This window comes from Humulus lupulus, chromosome 4 (genome assembly GCF_963169125.1).
Source record: "Humulus lupulus chromosome 4, drHumLupu1.1, whole genome shotgun sequence".
NCBI lineage: Eukaryota > Viridiplantae > Streptophyta > Magnoliopsida > Rosales > Cannabaceae > Humulus > Humulus lupulus.
Window position 1 is genome coordinate 90,186,363 of NC_084796.1, and position 17,086 is coordinate 90,203,448.

General features: G+C 42.4%; 1 protein-coding gene across 1 annotated transcript in view; it reads left to right on the top strand.

Annotated features, from left to right (window-relative positions):
* LOC133830622 (uncharacterized) overlaps positions 1-17,086 on the top strand; it is a 32,284-nt gene that overhangs the window by 4,178 nt on the left and 11,020 nt on the right. The window lies entirely within an intron of this gene.

Here is a 17,086-nt window from a genome sequence, read left to right on the forward strand (position 1 = left end):
TATTTTAGTAACCGAATAACAACAATTATAAAAAACACACTTGTTCCTATTAAACCAGAGAAAATATACAGCAGCTGCAAGAGTAGCAGATACCATCGGGCCTAGCCAATCACCTCTGCAAACAGCCAACCAATCAAGCCAATCACTAAACTTCCCAGGCCAGATCACATCTCCCAACCAGATAGCAATGGTTTGTCTGAGCTTCTCAAAGAAAATGCACTCAAAGAAGAGAGGCGAATGGGATTCATTCAACTGGCAGCAAATAGGGCAGCTCAAGAAAGTAATATTCACATGAGAACTATGGAGAAGATCTCTAGTGAGATCTTCTAATATTTGAATAGATATTATAATTGACATATATATATACCATTGATTCACCATATCTTCACAATCTCACTTCCTAATACATGTATTATCTGAAACATTCCCATCTTTTTCAGAAATCATTTACAAAATACAAAATACTTATCAGTAGTGAAAGAGAGACTAATTCAAGTTAACATGAAATCAACTATAAACTTTCCACACTCCTTTGCCAAAGAAACATTCCAAAAACACCGAATATTCTTCCATTAAAATTACCTTTCTTTTAGACCACAAAGCTTATCCCGAGGTTCGTGCTTCTAATTTTCTTGAGCATAATCACTACTGATGAGATACCGAACTTCTATTCTGGTAAACAAAATCTAAATTCTCATATGAAAAATCCTCCAAATTCACGGTCAATATATTATGAAACAACGATTTAGCAGCAAAATTATCTAATTTCAATTTATAACCCAATTCCCATTCAAAAAATCCATTCAATAAAGACAAAAGGGTAGAATCCCATCCAACCAGATTTAAGCAACAAATCTAGATGACCTTCTAGAATAATCGACTATAATCTAGAGAGTACATTAAAAAAATTAAAGAAATGGTGCGGACTAACAGCTGTGCTAGAAACTAGATGTATATAAATAAAGGCACAAATAAGGTTTGCCTCACACTCAATTCTCTATAGAAGAATACGATCAATTATAGAAATGTATATTTGTTAGGGAATTCACCTTCCTCACACCAGCTTCATCTACAATCAAAAAATCGACAAACCAGTAGACACAACATGCACAAATTCTATAGGAAAATCAGCAAGAAAAACACAATAAAATCAACACCAAAAATTATAGAGGTTCAGCCCAAATAACTTGAGCCTACATCCTCTTTGAACTCCCCTTGGGATGTTCTTCTCTTCATTATGAAACAGCAATAAAGATTACAACTTGTCACAACTAGAGAACTTCTACACTTGATGGATTACAATGCCTTGAACCCAAGCAAAACCCAAAGTACACTTGACCATGTACAAAGAAATCTCTTACCCAAGATCCAAGTGTTTCTCTCTCAAGTTCTCTCTCTTTCTCTCTCTGAATATAGCTCCTATTGTTACAAAATGAAATCTGTTCTCATCTCACGCCTTAAACAACTGAGATAATAAGACTTATTTATAAGGGTTTTTACAACTGTCATCTAACTTAAAAAATACCAGAAATAAACGCTAACTCATTTGGCGAAATGGTAGACAAGACTGGAAGAAAAAACGTAACTTTGTTGATGTGTATTGATGTTTAATGCAGACCAAAAATTCTAACAAATTTCCACCTTGGTCCTCATTAAACATGGATTGTAGAGATAAACATAACTTCCCAAGGATCCCAGTTCAGCCATCACTTATCATCCATGATCAATTCTGAGCAAGGTTAGGCATTAGTTAAACTTGCTCAATGGCAATATCTTAGTTCCAACATCAGCGGGGTTCTCTTCTGTGGGGACTTTTTCGACATTGATTACACCTTCAGTGACCTTGTCACAAGTAAAGTGATACTTGATCTCCACATGCTTAGTCTGGTCATGAAATACTGGATTCTTACACAAATGTATGGCACTTTGACTATCTGAAAAAATTGTAGCTTTTCCTTTGAACACTTGTAGCTCTTTTAGAAGACCTTAAATCCAAATACCTTCTTTGATTGCTTCAGTAGCAGCCATGTACTCAGCTTCAGCAGTTGAAAGTTCAACTACATAATTGAGACTTCCAACTCACACAATTCCCACTTACTAGAAAGTAATAGGCTGTAGTAGACTTTCTAGTGTCTCGGTGTCCAGCATAGTCTGAGTCTACAAACCCACTGATTTCCACCTGATTATGATGTCACTTGTACACCAACCCATGTCTAGTAGTATTAATCAAATAACGCAGCAACCACTTCATAGCATCCCAATGGATTCTTCCGGGATTTGCCATGTACGTACTTAGAGCACTAATTGAGTGTGATAAATCAGGCCTAGTGCAAATCATTAGATACATTATAGCTCCAACAGCATTAGAATAAGGTACCTTGGCCATATCTTCCCTTTCAAACTCATTTTTAGGACAATTAGCATTTGTAAGCTGATATTGACTTGTCAATGGCTGTTTGACAGCTTTAGCACCATTCATAGAAAACCTTTTTATAACCTTTTCAACATAAGACTTTTGACTGATGAAGATGGTATGTTGATCCCTATTTCTCTTGATCTCCATACCTAAAATCTTTGTAGCCATGCCCAAATCCTTCATTTCAAATTCTGTTTTTAGAAGAGCCTTCAATTTATTCAGCTTGTCCCTTTTGTCACTAATCAACAACATATCATCCACATACAACAATAGATACTCAATATCTTTGAATTGTTGTCCTTTGAAGTAGAGGCAAGGATCATAGTAGCTTCTTTGAAAACCATGCTTTATCATGAACCCATCAAAACGTTTATACCACTGCCGAGGTGATTGCTTGACGCCATACAACGATCTCTTGAGCAAACAAACTTTATCTTAGCCTTTGAACATCTCAAACCCAATTGGTTGCTCCATGTAAATAGTCTCTTCTAAGTCACCATGTAAAAATGCAGTTTTTACATCCATCTGGTCAAGTTCCAGATTGAACTGGGCAACCAAAGATAACATGATTCTTATGGTTTTATATTTAATGATTGGTGAGAAAATCTCTGTAAAATCCACTCCTTCCTTTTGAGTGAATCCCTTAGCAACCAACCTTGCTTTGTATCTCACTGGTTCTTGATCATTCATGCCTTCTTTTACTTTGAACAACCATCTACATGCTACTACATTCTTGTCTTTAGGTCTATTAACCAGCGTCCAAGTATCATTCTTGTACAAATACCTCATTTCCTCCTTCATAGCATCAATCCAATGCTTTGAATCTGAACCTTTTACCGCCTCTTCATATGAGTTGGGTTTTGAATTAGCTAACTCAAGTGTAGACATCAGTGCATAAGCTATCATGTCATCCCAAGCTCTAAGTGTAAGCTTCTGGACTGGTTTTGGTTCTCTCCTGACTCTGTCTCTTGCAAGCTAATATGACGCAGTCGGACCTACATGTATTTCAGATGCATCTACACTTTGTTCTGGTTGCATTTCAGCTGGAGTTTGAGTGGGGTTCTGAATCTTATTTTCTTCCACCTGATTTGTGTTGGGTGCTCTTGTTTCCATCTGAACTAAAGTCTATACTGTACCTGCATTGTTAGTACTATTTTGTTCTTGACCTGCAGGAATGTTAGTTTGAGATAAACAAGGAAAACAATTTTCTTTAAATATAACATCACGACTGATTATAAGTTTGTAACCTTTGTTTTCTTTAACCCATAATTTGTAACCTTTAGTTCCCTGTGGGTAACCCAAAAATACACACTTAACTGCTCTAGGATCTAATTTACCCTCTCTTTGATGTGCATAAGCAGCACACCCAAATACTCTTAAGTGAGACAAGTTTGGTGGTTTATTGGACCATTTTTCTTCAGGTGTCTTAAACTCTATAGTTGTATTAGGACATCTATTTACTAGATATGCAGCTGTCATTATAGCTTCCCCCCAAAATCCCTTGGGTATGCGTGAACTAATCATCATACATCTAGTTTTATCAAGTAGTGTTCGGTTCATTCTTTCAGCCACCCCATTTTGTTGAGGAGTTAATCTCACAGTCCTATGTCTTTGAATAACATTCTCTCTACAATATGAATAAAAAATCTCATTGCAAAATTCTAATCCATTATCGGTCCTCAATATTTTAATCTTCCTATTTGTTTGATTTTCCATAAGAATTTTCCAATTTTTAAAAGCCTCAAATGCATCATTTTTATGTTTCAATAAATGCACCCATACTTTTCTAGAAAAATCATCTACAATAGAAAGAAAGTAACTGTTACCTCCAATTGTTGGAGTCTTTTCTGTACCCCATAAGTCTGCATGTAGGTATTCAAGTATGCCCCTTGAATTGTGTTGCCCAACTTTGAAAGCCAATCTACGATGTTTGCCCAAGACACAATTCTCACAAAAATCTACCTTGCTCACCTTATCATTTCCAAGTAAGCTTTGTTGCTTTAACACTTGCAAGCCTTTATCACTTATGTGACCAAGCCTCCTATGCCATAGGATTGCCTTGTGATCGTCTGGTGCCTCAGCTAAAGTATTGCTGCCAGTTACTATTTCACCAATTAGGTAGTGTAGAGAGTCCTTCTTAATTCCCTTAAGAACTACCATTGAACCTCTACAAATCTTCATGGTTCCACGCTCTATTTTTACTGTATAATCTACAGATTAGGAACATACCTGACATTCTTCAATGTTCGAATGACACCATCAAACATTTTGATGTTGATTGAGCCTATTCCAGTTACTTGGCAAGATTGATTATTCCCCATAACAACCTTACCACCATTCAACTCTCTGAAATCTTGAAGCCATTCTTTATTGAAAGTCATATGGTATGAACACCCAGAGTCCAAGATCCAATCTTTTTCGTTTTCTCCTGCTGCTGCAGTTAAAGCTTCAACATCATTGCAAGCTTTTTCAATATTTGCTGAATCCTTATGTTCAGATTTTCCCTCGTAGATGGATCTGGCGTTATCATAGAACTCCTGCCCTTTTGTTTTATAAGCCAGAGATAACAATCTCTCTTCATGTGACCAAGCTTGCCACAATGAAAACACGCCCTTGAATTGTTTGGACCACTGGAACCAGATCTTCCTCTGCTCTTGCTGTGCCTTTTACCATGATAGCCATTTGAGTTTTTGTGTGGTGATCGACCCCTTGCGTAGTTGCTTTCTCCAAGGTTTGGTGAAGAATATTTTTATGATTTTAACTCTAAATCCTTTGATTTCAATGCTGAAATTACTTCTTCTAAAGTAATTGATGTACGACCATACTTGATAGCACTTTTGACCTCCTTAAACGATTCAGGCAAAGAATTTAAAATGATAATTTCTTGGTTTTCATCACTTAAAGCTTCTCCTTCTCCTGAGTTAGCCAACTCAATGTTCATCCTTAGAAACTCATCCAAATTCTACTCCAAACTCTTGCTACTGCTCATCTTAAATCCAAAGATTCTTTCCTTAAGAAAGATTTTGTTGGTGAGAGTTTTTTGCTGAAATAACTCATCTAGTTTCTTCCAAATCTTGGATGGAGTGTCTTCTTTATCAACCATTCGAATGATGGAGTCCGACAAATGAAAAATCATAATCCCAATGGCTGATTCGAGCATTTCTTCTTTTTGATCTTTGTAGTACCTTTAGGCCATGAAATGGGATCTTCAAGAACACGCAATAACTTTTGAGAAGCCAACATTCCTTTAATCTTCCTTCTCCAAATTCTAAAATCTCCATTATCATCAAACCTCTCTATTTCGAGCTTCATATTACTCATATTGTTGCAATAACTCTAATCCAAGAGACTTTGAATAGATTCTTGAACCTTCGAACTCGATTCTTGGACTTCTTTCTTGACTGAAACTTTTTCTGTGTCACTTTCTGATGAAGAACTTGATTCAGCCAGTTCTTCCCTTCTTTGTCACCTTCGATCTTGAAGCTGAACTTTGCCCATGAACCTGGCTCTTGATACCACTGTTAGGGAATTCACCTTCCTCACACCAGCTTCATCTACAATCACAAAATCGACAAACCAGTAGACACAACATGGAAAATCAGCAAGAAAAACACAATAAAATCAACACCAAGAATTATAGAGGTTCAACCCAAATAACTTGAGCCTACATCCTCCTTGAACTCCCCTTGGGTTGTTCTTCTCTGCACTATGAAATAACAATGAAGATTACAACTTGTCACAACTAGAGAACTTCTACACTTGATGGATTACAATGCCTTGAACCCAAGCAAAACCCCAAGTACACTTGACCATGTACAAAGAAATCTCTTACCCAAGACCCAAGTGTTTCTCTCTCATGTTCTCTCTCTTTCTCTCTCTGAAAATAGCTCCTATTGTTACAAAATGAAATATGTTCTCATCTCACGCCTTAAACAACTAAGATAATAAGACTTATTTATAGGGGGTTTTACAACTGTCATCTAACTTAAAAAATACCAGAAATAAATGCAGACTTATCTGGCGAAATGGTAGACAAGACTGGAAGAAATAACGTAACTTTGCTGATGTGTATTGATGTTTAATGCAGACCAAATATGCTAACAATATTCAACAACAATATATCAGAAATTCTCAAATGCTTCCCTCGGAAATGTCCTAGATTAATCCTAAAAATTTATTACTCACAAAAAACACTCAATCATGACTATCACAAACAAAAATATGAAACACTATGTCTTTTCAATCAACCAATATTTAACACTAGGTAGGATGCATTTCCCGCTTAATTTAAAAAAAAATTCTAAATAAAAGAGGTTTTCAAAACTCACTCTGTTAATACATGAACTCACCTACTCTATGCTTCCCTCTGCAATCTCTGAGACAATTTATTCTTTTTGATCGATCATACCTTTTAAATTTGAAGTGGGTCTCCTAGATTTCAGCTACAAAGTGTGCTTGTTGATTTTAGCTTCAATGAGAAGGGAATGAGTCACTGAGTTAACAAGGATTTGAGCTATGAAGAAGCCAAAAATATAACAAGAACTGGTCATGATAAAGAAGTATACTTGCTCAAGCTTGCAACCGACAAACCATGATCTATAGCTTCTGTACAAACATGTGAGCCAACAAATCTGTTTCAACCCAACACAAGTAAATGAAGCAAAATGAAAAATCAAAAGTCATAACAACAGAGGAATACATTAAACCATACGCAAAAAAATGAATTATCAAAGATTTTTCTATTGAGTTTTGGCTTCAACAGACAAGGGAATCATGGACTGAGGTTTGAGTATTTTTCTTGAGAGAGAGAGGCTGATTTTTTTTTTTTAGAAAGGTTGAGTTTTTCTTAAAGAAAGAAGCTGCTTTTTACTTGAGAGAGGCTGAGAGAAAAGAGTGAGAGTGAGAGATTGGGTAACCGACTCATCAATATGTAGTGAACAGTGAAAATACTGTTTACCCTTGATGACAAAAGGCTACAAATGTCAGCCATTTTTTTTTTAAGCCAAATTGAACCCCAGCCCTTAGATATGATCCAACAGTTATCTACATTTCATGGAATGGTCCTGTCCTCGAGATAGAATCAGTCCCGTTATTTAAAGGATAGTATAGGTACTTATGTTTCTTAAGACGAGTATATTCTGCCTACATTTTTTTAAAATTTTATATCATATATATATAAACTATTAAAATAGTAAAACAAGCACAATAAAGATGATTTTACTGTTATTATTTAGATTGTTTTCCTTTTGACATTGATTATGGTACTTAATTGAGATAACCAAGACATGCCCACTAATTCATATATATAGTTAGAAAAATGGGTGGTAAATCAATATATTATATCTCTATATAAAAAATCTAAAAAATGTGTATTTAACCATTTTTCTGTATTTTAACAATTTTTATTATTAACTTTAATAAATTATTCTAAAAATTTAATATAATGTACTTTTGGAAACTTGTGTAGTACGGTCGTGGAAAAGAGTTGAACTAGTGTGAACGATTTTATTAACCATTAGATTTGATTGAATGGTTGATATTTGGTAGATACGCTTATGTCACGGTGTACATGACCACAAATTATCATTTCTTTTTTAATAAGATTCCTATTCTTGCTACCTCTGGTTTGCGATGGATTTGTCTGATGGCTAGTAAACACAGAAGGTGATGACTCGTTCGTCGATAATGCAAGATCGTATGGGTCAAATTTCGAGTTGGACAATGCGTGTGATCGTATAGGTCAAATTTAGTACGATTTCCGTTATAATCGCTTCGATGGGAGGAAATTGGAGGGAATGGTACAAACCTTAATTAGCGGGCGAGGCCATGGGTGCGACGAAGGTGGCAGAGTGATTATGAGATTGCTTGGGGATCGAATATGAGTTTGAAACAGGACATTAATGAGGTTTCTGATAAATTTGAAGAATTAATGATCTGATCTGTCAACTTCAAATTTAGTGGAAGGCAGGGATGGACACCTTGATCATGTTTAGTAGGAATGAATGATGATGAACACGAAACAATTTATGTACAGCCGTGAAAGACAAGTGGCCAATCAGTTGAACTCTTCACATTGAAGCCACCTACCTTTTAGCACTAAAGAATGAACGAAATATAATACAACCAAGTCTATGTTAACACACTTTTTTTTAATCTCAACCAATAACCTTTAACAAAAACACCCGCACTGGTGCAGATGTTTTCAAGGGCTGCACAGTAGAATTGTCCTATACTTTTACAATAATTAAAAATAAATATTTATTAATTATATTAATATAAATTCAAATATTATAAAATATCATTACTAATTTATTATAGTACAAAATTATATATTTAATAATTATATTAATATAAATATAGATTTAAATGTTATAAAATCACTATAAGAAATTACGGTTTTTGTGGCAATCAATTTCCCAAAAAATACCCCCATAATTCGCCTCAATTACTTCGCTGCAAAAAGGTTGTCGTAAATACCATTATTTGCGCTGAAAAAACCGCCGCAAATATCAATAAATCTGCTACAAATAATTTTGAATTTTGTCGTAATTGACCTTTATTTGTGGCAAATAATTCGCCGCAAATACAATATATTTTCTCCACAAATAGTGTAACAGAAATAAAAAAATATTAAAAAACATCAAATTTAATATTTAATAAAATTTAAAATCATAAATGTAGTCTGCATTAATTGATAAGAAAATACACTATACAATCTAATATTAATAATTGTCTTAATAATATTAAAACAAATAAACACTAATATATATATAACTATATAATCTATCCTAAGTTGATAGCATCATCGTCACTGCCATCTGGAAATTGAATGACTTGTGGCAGTGGAGATCGTGACGGAGGTGCTAATGAAGACGCATCATTTCTAAATGTAGATTGTAGGCACGTCATCTCTGAACATATATGGAGGGAGGTGGTGGAGCTCGTGAAGGTCCACCCGCATACATCTCCCACCATTGAGTTACTTCATTTAATCTAATTGTTTGAGGTGGTGGACGAGATTGAAGAGGAAAGCGATGAGACAATAACTCAATGGCTGCTTTGTATTGTCTCAATAACTTAACCATAAGTCAATGCATTGTTTCCAAACTAATTAAGCCTTACAATAATTTTATAATTATTATTTTTTTTAGTTTCTTACTTATTATTTTTTTAACTTCTATAATTACTAAAATCCAATTTTATTATTTATTTTATTTGTTAACTGTTGACCGCGTTTTTGGCCAACTACGTGTAGATGTCAAAACGACAAAAACCTTCAAGAGAAATAAACGACACAGACGATTTTTATAGTGGTTCAGCCCCAATGTGTTGGTAATAGCCTAATCCACTTAGAGTTGTGATTATAGATCTACACTCAAGATCAGATGAACCTGAGTAAACTGAGTTTCTTCAGTGCAGATTACAAGAATACAAGAATTCTGTCAAGAGACAAATACTCTCTCTAGAAAATTAGAATTCGAATCCAAAGTCCTTTTTATGATGCCATAAGCCTTGTATTTATAGGCTCAGGATCGTACAGATGATGTCCCCCATAATCGAGATATTTTGTTTTTCTCACAATATTTAATGTACAATAATATTCAAAATATAACGATACACTACATTCATGGGATAAACTGAGAGATTTCCGCGCAAGCCAAGACTGATTCATGTTGAAGCCGTTTCTGGGATCTCTTGGATAGCCCTGCTCTGTCTAGTCGATCCATATCACAATCAGGTTGGTCGGCCAAACCTTCACTGGGCGGACACGCACCTGACTGGGCTGACATGCACCTGACTGGGCAGACATGCACCTGATTGGGCAGACATGCACCTGGCTGGGCAGACATGTACTTGACTGGTCGGACATGGTCATGACTGGTCGGACATGATCATGACTGGTCGGCCAAGGTCATGCCTGGGCAGACAAACATGTGACTGGTCGGACAAGGTCATGCCTGGTCGGTCATGACACTTGACTGGCCAGTCACAATTCTTCACTGGTCTACCGGGTCACTCCTAAGCCAGATCACCCAACCATTCCTTGCCATTTGTCATTTCTTTTGCAACGTCATCTCTTTCAAATTTTGGGGATAACATTTGCCCCCCAAGTTTATTATATGATGCTCTCACATAATAAACTTTTTTCTCCACAGCTAACGACATAATTAAAAAAAAATCCAACTGTTCATCTTCCCGCCCATGAACAGACCACGACTCCATAGCAGACCACGATCACTACAATTAACTACTCATAGTCCTGGGGAGAAAAAATATCTAAGGAATTCCAAAGGTCCAAAACTATTGATGCTCATAATCTCATCGATAGAGAGCGTGAGGCTGAGGCAAGGCCCTTAGGCCATCGTCGTCTCGGGAAGCCATCGCACCATCACAACACAAGTCTGGGTTCGGCTCTCGTGGAATCGATGCCAAGTGGCCTCGCTTGGCCTCGCCAGCCCATACCGCCTAAAGGGCCTCGCAAGATGTCTAAGCCACGCCACCCAAGTAGCCTTGCGAGATGCCTAGGCCACGCCTTCCAAGTGGCCTCGCGAGACGCCTAGGCCACATCCCTCAAGTGGCCTCGCAAGAGGTCTCGGCCATGCCACACAAGTGGCCTCGCGAAATGCCTAGGCCACACCTCTCAAGTGGCCTCGCGAGAGGTCTCGGCCACGCCACCCAAGTGGCCTCGCGAGACGCCTAGGCCACATCCCTCAAGTGGCCTCGCAAGAGGTCTCGGCCACGCCACCCAAGTGGCCTCGCGAGACGCCTAGGCCACATCCCTCAAGTGGCCTCGCAAGAGGTCTCGGCCACGCCACCCAAGTGGCCTCGCGAGACGCCTAGGCCACGCCCCTCAAGTGGCCTCACAAGAGGTCTCGGCCACGCCACCCAAGTGGCCTCGCGAGACGCCTAGGCCACGCCACCCAAGTGACCTCGCGAGATGTCTAGGCCACGCCTCACAAGTGGCCTCGCGAGATGCCTAGGCCACATCCCTCAAGTGGCCTCGCAAGAGGTCTCGGCCACGCCACCCAAGTGGCCTCGCGAGACGTCTAGGCCACATCCCTCAAGTGGCCTCGCAAGAGGTCTCGGCCACGCCACCCAAGTGGCCTCGCGAGACGCCTAGGCCACGCCACCCAAGTGGCCTCGCTAGATGTCTAGGCCACGCCTCCCAAGTGGCCTCGCGAGATGCCTAGGCCATGCCTCCCAAAGTGGCCTCGCGAGTCTCGGCGCCCCGGCCTCATGAGGGACACGTCCACAACGCACTCGACCTTGTGAATAGCTAGGGAGCCAAGCCCTTAAGGGGGTCGCAAGGAGACCGTCTCGCCATGCATCCTTAGACATCTTCCAGGGCCACATGCCTATCGCTCAGACTCGTGAGTGACCTCAGGAGGTTTCGGATATCCCATACCAAGGACCCAAGATCTCCACCTCACACCAAGGGTCCCATTCCTTACACCTCGAGATCCCTATGCTTAGGAGATCCAGTACTGGTCGAATGGGGCATATTTGTACGACCAAGTACCAAGTACGGGTACCAGTGCCAGTGGGATTGCTGGGGTAAGGATCATGGTCCGTACGTCTACGGCCATAGGTCAGAGCCGACACCACTACCCCCTGCGCCACTACGCCTACCACCACGCATCAGACAAGTAGTGGAGACACCCTCCTGACACCTCCTCCTGTACAGGTTGTACAACCACGACCTTTGAAGCCACTCCCCTGACACAGTACGTATGTCCCACTTGGTCCCCTGAACCACTATGTACCTAAGGCCATTAGAGCCTACTATAAAATGAACTCTAAGACCACCTGATAGGGGGTTGGAAATTTTACTGTAGCAGGGGCTTAAGTGTGAATGAAAGACTGAATTCTCCATTATTGATCCATCATTGTTCTTGAGCTTTCTGTTCAAGTTTTTACAGCTTTCTAATTAGCGATCTTGATTTGATAATTTTTCCAACTTAACTTAGTTGATGAGTTCTCACCGTCAACAGTTTGGCGCCGTTTGTGGGAACGTTAGTTTCAAGCTACTGTTCCACCATTGTTTCCGACAAGAAGAAGATGCCAAGACGCTCGAAGCGACTGAGGGAGATGCGGGAGGTAGAAGTTCACCTGAACGGAGTCCAGCTGAAGGCCTCCATGAAGGACGCTCCTCCACCCAGGGACGTGGAGCCCCCGAAAGACCCTGAAGTTCACGGAGGTGATAGGGTGGCTTCATCGCCAGTCGCTCCACCTGGAGGGAGTCCTCCAAGAGCACCACCGGTACACGCTGATTCCCTCCTCCAAAACCGCCGCAGGCACCGAATTCCGGCCGGCAAGACCCGGGCCCTTCAGCCCGTAGGCATGACAAACACCCCCGGGTCCACTCCGTGAGCTCGAGTTCGAAGTCCCGGTTTTACGAAGAGGAGATACGTGAGCTCCACCGTAAAAACCAAAGGTTAGAAACCACCTTGGAAAACATGCAAGAAGTCCTTAACGGCCTGCTGCAGGGTAAGTCCAGCGTAACCTTGCCTAAGGGGAAGGAGAAGGGCAAGGATGGGGTGGAGACCACTGTGCCGGTAGATGATGGAAGAACCCGACATTCAACTAGTAACACCCCCCGTGCAAAGAAACATGATCACCCCGAACCACCTAAGCAGGCCCAGAAGCCAGCACCGAGGACCAACGCTGCCCTTCGCCATGAGGACGAGGTCACCTCCAAGAGAGCACCCCCAGACTTGCGGGAGGAGCTCAATAAGAAGAGGGCGGGCAAAGGGACCACGCCCCCTGTGGCACCTCGAGAAGGCAAGGGAAAGGCGGATCTTAGCCTGTCCACTTTGAGAGACACTCTCAGCAAAAGGAGGCAGGACCTAGACATGGAGATGCGGAGCTTGCGGAGCAAGATCGTCACCGCGTCAGGCGGCCAGGCCCTTGAGGAGGACTTCGACCATGAGTCGCCCTTTGTGAGAGAAATTCAGGCAATCCGGCTCCCAGCCAATTTTAAGGAGCCCAATATGAACCCTTACGAAGGGAACACGGATCCAAAATACCACCTGGATGCGTTTAATGATCTGATGAAACTGAGGGGGATCGGAAGTGGCGCCAGGTGCCATTGCTTCGCTGTTACTCTGAAAGGACCCGCCTCCAAATGGTTCAAAAGGCTAAGGCCAGGGTCCATCAGGTCCTGGCAACAGTTCTCTGACGAATTCCTCCAACAGCACCATGCCGTGCGGGACTACACGATGCCAGGTACCAGCCTGGCCAACGTGAAGCAAGGGGAGAAGGAGAGCCTGAAGAGCTACATTCACCGGTTCAATATGGAGGCCGCAAAAGTGGGGAGCCTAACGCGCCGGGAGTTAAATATGGCCATTACCGCTGGGGTGCTCCCAGGAAGCAAGTTGTGGGACAACATGTTAAAGAGGGAAGTCACCGACTTGGATGACTTCTATGAAAGAGCACAGAAGTACATTCGTGTGGAGGATGGCCACGCAAACCTGAAGGCGGGGAAGGAGGAGCCCCACGCGAAGCCCCCAACTAACGACGGGTCAAATGTAGCAAAAAAGAAAAGGACGTACGATGGGTCGAGGGATGACCAGCAGAGGAAGACCAAACGAGGGGGTGATCATAGGCCAACGGCTTATACTTACTATACGAACCTCACGGACACCAGGGAGCATATTTACATCACCAACGAAGATCGAGTGCCTTTCAAGAAGCCCCCACCAATGAGGAAGGATCGGTCCAAAAGGGGGAGGTCCAAACCATTTTTGGAGGTCCGGGATTTGGGGGAGACTCTAGGAAGGGGCGAGACAGATATACGATAGAGGCTCAGGGAAGTCCGCCCCCCTGCGTCATGAGCTTAGAACAACGACCCCCGAAGAGTTTCAAGGGGGAAAACGACTCGATAACGTTCACTGAGGAGGACGCACGGGGAGTACACTTTCCCCACAATGATCCGTTGGTGTTGACAGTCCAATTGGAAAATATGCGTGTGCATCGAGTCCTAGTGGACAATGGGAGCTCGGTGGACATCCTATATCGCCCTGCTTTGGAGAAGATGGGACTGGGAATTCGTCACCTGAAGTCCTGCCAGTCGTCCCTATACGGATTTACCGGGGATTCAGTGCAACCCCTTGGAATGATCGAATTGACACTTACCATGGGGGAACAACCCCGGCAGACTACAGTCATGTCTAACTTTGTTGTAGTAGATTGTGCATCAGCTTTCAACGCGGTATTGGGGAGACCCTCCCTGAGAGAATTGAAAGCCATAACTTCAATATATCACTTGGTTGTCAAGTTCCCGACTCCAGGAGGGGTCGCAAGTATGAAGGGAGAACAGAAGGAGGCGAGGGAGTGTTACAACACCTCACTCCGCACGCCTGTAAAACCACGTGAGCCAATGGCAATGGTGGTACATGAGGCGCTATGTATGCCCACAGGGGGTCCGCAGGAGCTGGACCCTCGGGTCGTGGATGAGTCAAGAGCAGAATCGGTGGAAGAAGTAGAGGAGGTTACGGTGACGGAAGAACCATTAAGGAAATTGAAGATAGGGAGAAGCCTGCAAGATGATGTGAAGGAGGAGTTGACGAAATTTTTGAAAGACAACCTAGACGTGTTTGCATGGAGTCATGAGGACATGGTGGGCATAGACCCCAGTGTGATGTGTCACCACCTGAACATCTCCCCAGAAGCAAGGCCTGTCCGGCAAAAAAGGCGGGCACTAGACCCCACAAGATACGCAGCGTTAAAGGAGGAGGTTGACAAGTTGAAGGCCAACGGTTTCATCCGTGAGTCTTGCTACCCTGTGTGGGTATCGAACCCAGTACTCGTGCTGAAGCCAAATGGGAAGTGGAGAACTTGCGTCGATTTCACGAACTTGAATAAAGCTTGTCCTAAGGACAGCTTCCCGCTTCCCAGGATAGATCAGCTAGTAGATGCAACAGCAGGACATGAGTTACTAAGTTTTATGGACGCCTACTCAGGATACAACCAAATCCCAATGAACCCGACAGATGAAGAGCACACGTCATTCATTACAGACAAAGGGCTATACTGTTACAAGGTGATGCCCTTCGGGCTCAAAAATGCGGAAGCCACCTATCAAAGGCTGGTGAATAAAATGTTCACCAATTAGATAGGAAGGAATATGGAGGTGTATGTGGATGACATGTTAGTAAAGACCAAAGTAGCAGCAGAGCTCAACAAAGACCTTGGTGAGATGTTTGACACACTCAGGAAATACCGGATGAAGTTGAACCCAGTCAAATGCACCTTCAGGGTATCCTCAGGAAAATTCTTGGGCTTCATGGTCAATTCTAGAGGCATCGAGGCCAATCCTGACAAGATAAAGGCACTCATAGAGATGAGCCCACCAAAGAATAAGAAGGAGGTGTAGTGCCTAACAGGAAGGGTGGCGGCCCTTAATAGGTTCATCTCAAGGTCCACCGACAAGTGCCTCCCATTCTTCGACGTCCTCAAAGGGAGCAAAAAGTTTGTTTGGGATGAAAGATGTGAGGAAGCATTTGTCAGGCTGAAAGAGCACCTGGGGAAGCCACCCTTGTTAGCAAAGCCAGAGAAGGGCGAGAAGCTGTACCTGTACTTGGCAGTGTCTGAGCATGCCATCAGCGCAGCCCTGGTTAAGGGAGAGAAGAAGCAGCAACAACCCGTATACTATGTCAGCAAGCGTTTGGTGGACGCGGAGAGCCGGTATCCAGAGATCGAAAAATTGGCCTATGCGCTAGTAGTGGCGTCGAGGAAGTTGAAGCCTTACTTCCATGCACATACAATTGATGTCTTAACAGATAGTCCTTTGAGACAAGTCTTACATAAGCCAGAGACTTCAGGGAGACTAATGAAATGGTCGATTGAGCTAAGTCAGTTTGATATTGTATACACTCCAAGGGCTTCCATCAATGGACAGGTGCTGGCAGATTTCATAGTAGAGCTCACCCATCAGCCGAATGAAGGAAGGAATGAAGAAGGAGAGCAGCCTGTTACGGAGGAGGAGCTAGGAGGTTCAGAGGAGTGGAGTTTGCACGTTGATGGGGCGTCGAATGAAGGAGGATCGGGAGCGGGCATCATGATGACCGGGCCCGAGGGACACAGAATGTACTGCGCAATCCGATTTGGGTTTGAGGCCTCCAATAATGAGGCGGAGTACGAGGCGCTCCTGGCTGGCCTGCGTCTAGCCCAGGAACTGAGAGTAACGCGCCTTCATATCTTCAGCGACTCGCAATTGGTAGTATGCCAGGTAAAGGGGGAGTACCAGGCAAGGGGACCCAAGATGGCAGCCTACTTGGAGAAGGTGAAGGGCCATCTGGGACGGTTGGTGGCATATACTATAGAGCAAATCCCTAGAGAGAAGAACACCCATGCCGATGCACTCGCAAAACTGGCATCTACCAAGGATAGTGATGTCTTGGAATCAATACCCGTAGAGTACTTACCAAAACCCAGCATCGAAGGCGCGGACGTGCACATGATTAGTATCCCGAGGAAATCATGGACCGAGCCAATCAAGAGGTACCTGGAAGAAGGAACCTTGCCTGCGGATAAAAACGAATCCCGGAGGTTGGTGTACAAGGCCGCAAGATACACCCTGGTAGACGGGGTCCTTTACAAAAGAGGATTCTCAATGCCCCTCTTGCGGTGCGTAGAAAAGGAGGCGTTGAAAGTGTTACAGGAGATACA